Source organism: Papaver somniferum, chromosome 4 (assembly GCF_003573695.1).
Source record: "Papaver somniferum cultivar HN1 chromosome 4, ASM357369v1, whole genome shotgun sequence".
In the NCBI taxonomy this organism is placed as follows: Eukaryota; Viridiplantae; Streptophyta; class Magnoliopsida; order Ranunculales; family Papaveraceae; genus Papaver; species Papaver somniferum.
This window is the reverse complement of record NC_039361.1, coordinates 95,573,101-95,579,111: the sequence shown is the minus strand read 5'-3', so window position 1 is coordinate 95,579,111 and position 6,011 is coordinate 95,573,101.

Below are 6,011 nucleotides of genomic sequence, written 5' to 3'. Positions count from 1 at the left end.
CCAGTCCCCTGATGCCTTTGCTAATATTTTATTATTATTTTTTTTTCTTCCTATTTTTCATAGGTTCATCGTTCCTTCGTGTTTTGGAACGCTCGTTCGTGCAATTAGGTGCTCGTTTGTGCATTATTGCTGAATACACTTGCACCATTTTAGTCGGGGCTTACTCGATAGCTGCTCAGACGCACGTTCATTGAATATTTATTACTAACCCATGGAATTCTGCTAGGAAAACCATGAATTGAAGTAATGAAATATTATGCAAAACATAGAATGTTTCCAAATATTCAGTTAATGAATTTAAGGATTATGGATAATTAATTGATGGCTATATACTAGCAGGCATGCTGTCTAGGAGCATTAATTATCTGGGAGTTGAGCGATATGAGCTTGTTGAAGCGTCATATTTATTATGTATAGTCAGGGAAAACGTTATTGCATCCTGAAGACGTTGTCACTCTATACTAGCAGGAAAGCTGTCTAGGAGCCCTCCAATCATTAAGATTATATACACATGTCTTTTACATAGTCACGGAAAACGTCGTTACATCCTGAAGACGTTATCGCTCTATACTAGCATGCAAGTTGTCTAGGAGCCGTCCAACCGTTCGATTCTACATAAAAGTGATTACAGAAATTGCTCAGTATTCATGAAATATGTCGTTGCCTCAGTTGAGAGACTGCATATTCATGTATACTCTGAGAGAAGTATACTCAGTCAGAGACTCTTATGGCATGAGCTTTCATGCTTCGATAAGAGACATGAGCCTCAATAGTCATCTGATTGCTGGATAAGGAATATGTAAGATTATGGTTTTACGATTTTAGCCTTTGTCGAAAACCCACCATCTACATTAAGTCCACTGCTTAGTGAGGGACAGTCATGTTCCTCAGTCAGCACTGGATGGTGATTTTCTAGTTACGGATGAAATAAGTAATTAAATTTAGTTGTAAGATAGAATGTTACCGGATTTTCGATTGCACGAACGAACCATGGCTTGAACGAAGATCCCAGTAGGATGATAGAGCATCAAACGCAAATTGGTGCAACAGTGCTGATTTGGTGATGGGACCTAGGTCGATTTAGGATTCACGGGTCCGGGCCCATGAAAAGAAATCCTTGTCTTAGGAACAGACGCTCGCTCGTTTGTTAGTTTAAGGAACAAACAAAATAGACCTCAGTATGATGATATAAAATTTTGTCTACGAGCTTTCACGAAAACCAAAATTTTATTTTTTTAAATATGTGAGATTTCACCAAGTGGAATAAGCGGATGCTCGTAAGAGAGAGAGTTATTTTTTAATAGACGTGTGTTTGTTAGTAATAAAATTTTGTTTATAAGCTTTCATGAAAAAATCTTATCTTCGAGCTTTCAGAAATCTTTGAAAATATACTCTCGCTTCAAAGATAGATGCTCGTGCGAGGGAGCAAAAATATATAGATATATTTTTCAAATTTACGTGAGTTTCACGTTAAATATTTATAAATTTTTGCAAAATCATGTTTTGATTTTGAACAACTGTTGAAACTAGACCATTATACATGATGAAATAATGTCTGTATGAGAGTTTTCACAATTGTAGAATGGACGTCTGTCTAGTTTTTGAAAAACCAATGGATGTTAAAATTCACATGGGTTGGTCACAGTTTTATGAAAATTAAGTCATGATTTTGAATAATGAATTTTGCTCGTCTTTGCAGGTTTGAGGGAACGAGCAAGTTTTCGAAATTCTGACATTATAATCACTACATCTAGTGAAATTTTCAATAGGTAAGAGTTGGATTGTTACCATTTTGTTACGCGTTTGGTATTGGTATATCCATGACTCCATGTCTTTCGCCTCAGATAGTGGTGACTTCTGGTTACAACCACTCTTCTAGCCCTTCCGGGGAACGCTCCAAAAATATCAAGGCAAAGATGAAGACTTTTGCAGATGTTCATGCCGAGGTGAATCAATCTTTCAGATACGCTGGAAAGCGGATGCATTGTATGTCTCTCGATCATCTGGGAGTCGTCCGTGGTGGAATCAATGCTTTCTTATCCTTAGCGTATGCAGAAGAGAAGCAGGGACGAGATGAGTTATTACTGAAAAGGAAAGCTGAAGATGAAAGGCTTGCAGCTTATCAGCAAAACGCCGCTGGCTTCAGCAAATGAGAATAGCGGCTAAAGATGAAGTCTGATCTCGCACGGGCGTAGCTTCTGATTCAGATGTAGATGAATGAAGAATTTCGTCATAATTCGTCATCAAAAAATTCACAAGTCAGGTCTTCATTGAAAATGTGGTAGAATCTTTGTCCTATATCGGATTTTCGTGATCTACCCATGTTTCTTCATCCTCAGAAAATTTCCAAGCTTTATCAAAGAAGATTTTCGGCTTTTGAGCACGTTTAAGGGTCGAAATTGACGAAACAGCAAGCTTCCAGGAGGTTTTCAGAAAATTTTCAGCTGTCATGTAGTCCAAAGTTTTGGCCACATCTTTTTGCTCGTTTTCTCCAATTTCTGTGAATTTTGGATATGTTGTAGAGAATATCCATACGAAGAGAATGGTATATGACCCATACCTATATTCTTCACTAATTTCTCCCAGATCGCTGCTTTGTGCAGGACAGTGTAAAATCATCTCAGACGAGCTTGTTGTAAAACACTCTTGTTGTGTCTTTAGACCATTCGCTTGTATCTTGAATGGTTGGTGAAGAATTTTAATGTCATTGATTCATTTGAGATCAGGACACCTTGATTGATACATGAGCATGGTGCTTGCAGTGCCATCTTGTTTCTGTTAGTCGTAGAAACATCACTTTTGAAACCCTGGTCACGGGACCATAATTGAGGTTGCTCTCAAGAGAGGATGATGTAATGATCATGGTTTCATGTCCCGGAGGTAACATTACTTTTACGATGAATGATTAGGACTGGAGAGCCCGGATCCGTCTTGGACTTGATGAAGGACTTGGTGGAAAGACCTGATGGACACCGATCGACTGTGGAAGTTATGAATCCCGTCTAAGATTTGATGCTTGCATGTTGTATGCTCTGGAAGCCGTAGGAACCTCATATGACGTCTAAATTCGATGCTTGACCCGAAATTTTGAAGCTAAGAGACTGAGTTATCACATGAGAAAAGAATCACTCAATTTGGAGTTGTATAGGTCAGCAAACGAAGCGCGCACATTTGTAATTTGTAATCCCATACAAATTTTCAGATTTCGTAGACTTGACGTTAAAGGCCATATCTTTCAGCTCGTATGTCCGATTGATGCGCCCTTTTGGTATGTTATAGAAGATACTAGACGAACATCTTTCGTTGAGGAAGTATTATCCTATTTCCTCACTCATTGGTACGTTTTTGTAAACCCATGGGCTGAAGTATGTTGTATCTCATTTGTAGAGGTGATGAGAACTTCTTGTAGAAGACTTGGGATTGTGCCCGCCTGTTGTGCAATCTTCGGAAAGACTTTCATGTGAACATATTTCATGTCTACACACCTTGATATGAATCATTAGTGCTTGGAGAAGTCTGATCCATTGAGTAACACTTTAGAGAACGGATAGTTGATGAAGCTGGTCATGAGGATGTTGCCCCTGAGACCGTCGTTGATGCTGGATCATGATAGAATTTTCTCCAGAAATGCTTGTTGATGCCGATACTATGGTCGGAGTTGCTCCAGAGACCGAAAAGGCTAGATCCATGATTATCGACATAGTCTTTACTTCTTCATCCAATGAGCCTTTACATTCACGAACTAATTGATGAGTTGAGCGTCCCTAAGATGAGGGTGTAGGGTTTAACCCAAATTCTCCTGAATCTTTACTGTGAAGATCCTTGTCAGGGAATCGATGTTGTTGCGGTATATAGAAGCGGCAGTTTCCATTCTGTATGTGATCGACGAAGAGAGAAAGTTCCTAGGTCATGCAGGGGCTTGTGATATGGAGAGACCCGTTGATGAAGTTCCATGGAATCACATCAGGTTGCAATAACCTTTTATGTGGATAACATTTATTGAAATAGAATTGATTTCTCCAATAAAATCAAGTCCCTGGTGTATGTTGAAGGAGTTTGTGCCATCTATGGATGAATGATGTTGCATCTGCTTTAGAAGTCTTATCATGGGATAAATTCAGTTACACTTTGATCGTGTTGGTGTTGAATCAGTGTGTCGTTAATAATACTTGTGTTGAAGTTAGAGGTGTCAGATGCACTCTTTGATTGGGAGTACAATTTGAAGGCTTCTAAGAGTAAGGCACCGAGAGATGAGCGGTTTTTGATTTTCAGTTGGCCTTGGAAGAGTAGGCGATTGACAGTTGTAGGGATTTTCTTTTGGTTTGATAAATATCTTCATTTAAATAAACTAACGTTGATTTCTGAAAGATATTCAATTACTGAATGCAAGTATTGCATATGTTTTCGAGGGATTGATCAAACCACGAATAAATTAAGAAAATCCTGCTTCAAACTTCAGATGCTTGAGGTTCAGATTCCTTAAGAGAATGTCTTAGGCATGATCGTCTTGGCCCTGAATATCTTTTGTTCGGCTTTTCCTTCACTAGTCCTCCAGCGTGTGAGATTTTATGCTCGTACAGGCGTCAACACTTTTGCATAATTCGGCGGTGGACATTCCTGAATGCGGAACATGAGTACATCTAATACATTCCCTGTCATGATTGCATATCGTCTCTAAAATGAACATTCCAGTGAGATGCTCGATTTGAAGAGGTGCTACCACTTGGTAAAATATTGTTGTGGTGAAGATATCCATTCATGACGTCTTGCAGCGGCTGAGTTGTTGGCAGAATTGAGTCCCCATGCTAGGAGAGCATATAGGAGAATATATGATATGGACATAGGAGGAATGAGACTTTCCTGAGTGCATAATATTTTGAGAAATTTCGATGCACCTTCTTCAGGTTCTTGTTTCAACCTCATCAGAATTTACTCCTAGTGCCATGACGACGGAGGGCTCACCAAATCCCCTGGATCGAACCTTCTTCGTTGGAGAGATGTGAAACCCAAAGGCGTTTTGTCAGTAGCCATCTTTTCATCATGGATCCATGTTCGTCCGAAGGATATGTCATATCCTGGATATTCCTGATGAAACTTGGTTTCTGTCCAGGTTGAATTTATGTTCACTTTGAGAGTGATGTAGCTATAAGTATTTCCGAGCGTTCCTTCAAGGTCTCTGATTGAGATGGGAGCATGATTAGCTTCTTGTCGAGTGATGCATGTGGATCCGATAGTTTTCAGTGGAATGTTGTTGATGGTGGTGCCAGCATCAATCAACGTTCTTCCAAATTCGTTTCTTCTGAGATTGATTGTGGTAAGCAGTCCCCAGTCGTACATCTCTTGGTCTGTGGCTGGAGGCTCCAGAAGTATTTCCGGAATAGACTTCTTGACACGATATGGTTCAGTGCTGTGAACATGTCTCTCCCTTGTGGCTTAGACAGATAGAACATTTCACATATATATTCGACCATGAACCGCTTCTGTGACAGGTTGTTTAGAGAGAGAAAGTCCCGAATGAGAGAGGATCCATGTGCACACCTTCAGTCCCCAGGTTAAGTTCTCCTGATTCGACAGTTTCCTTGAAGATGCGCTTCAAAACCTTGCAGTCGCTTGTTGGATGATTGACGAACCTATGAAAACGACAATAACGAGGATTCTCCATTTCTTTTTCAGTCAGCTTTTTCTTGACGTATGGAAATTTGATTGCACCGTCTTAGATCCAGACTTCTAGCAACTCGACAACTTTTTCAATGGGAAGAGGGAAATCCGGGTCTGTCTGGTCATTTTGTTGACGCTGAGTCGACATTTGTGCATTTCGGGTTTGATTGTTCTTCCTTTGAACTGGAGAAGCATGTGTGTGTTGTTGTGCCTCGGTTTTCCTTTTACTTTCTTCAACAATAACGTTCATGGAAGGATGGAGGTTGAGTTTCATATTGGAAGAATACACGTTTTTCCTTATACCCTTGCAAACTTATTTATTCTGGAATGGCTCGGATTAGCTGAGTAGAGCA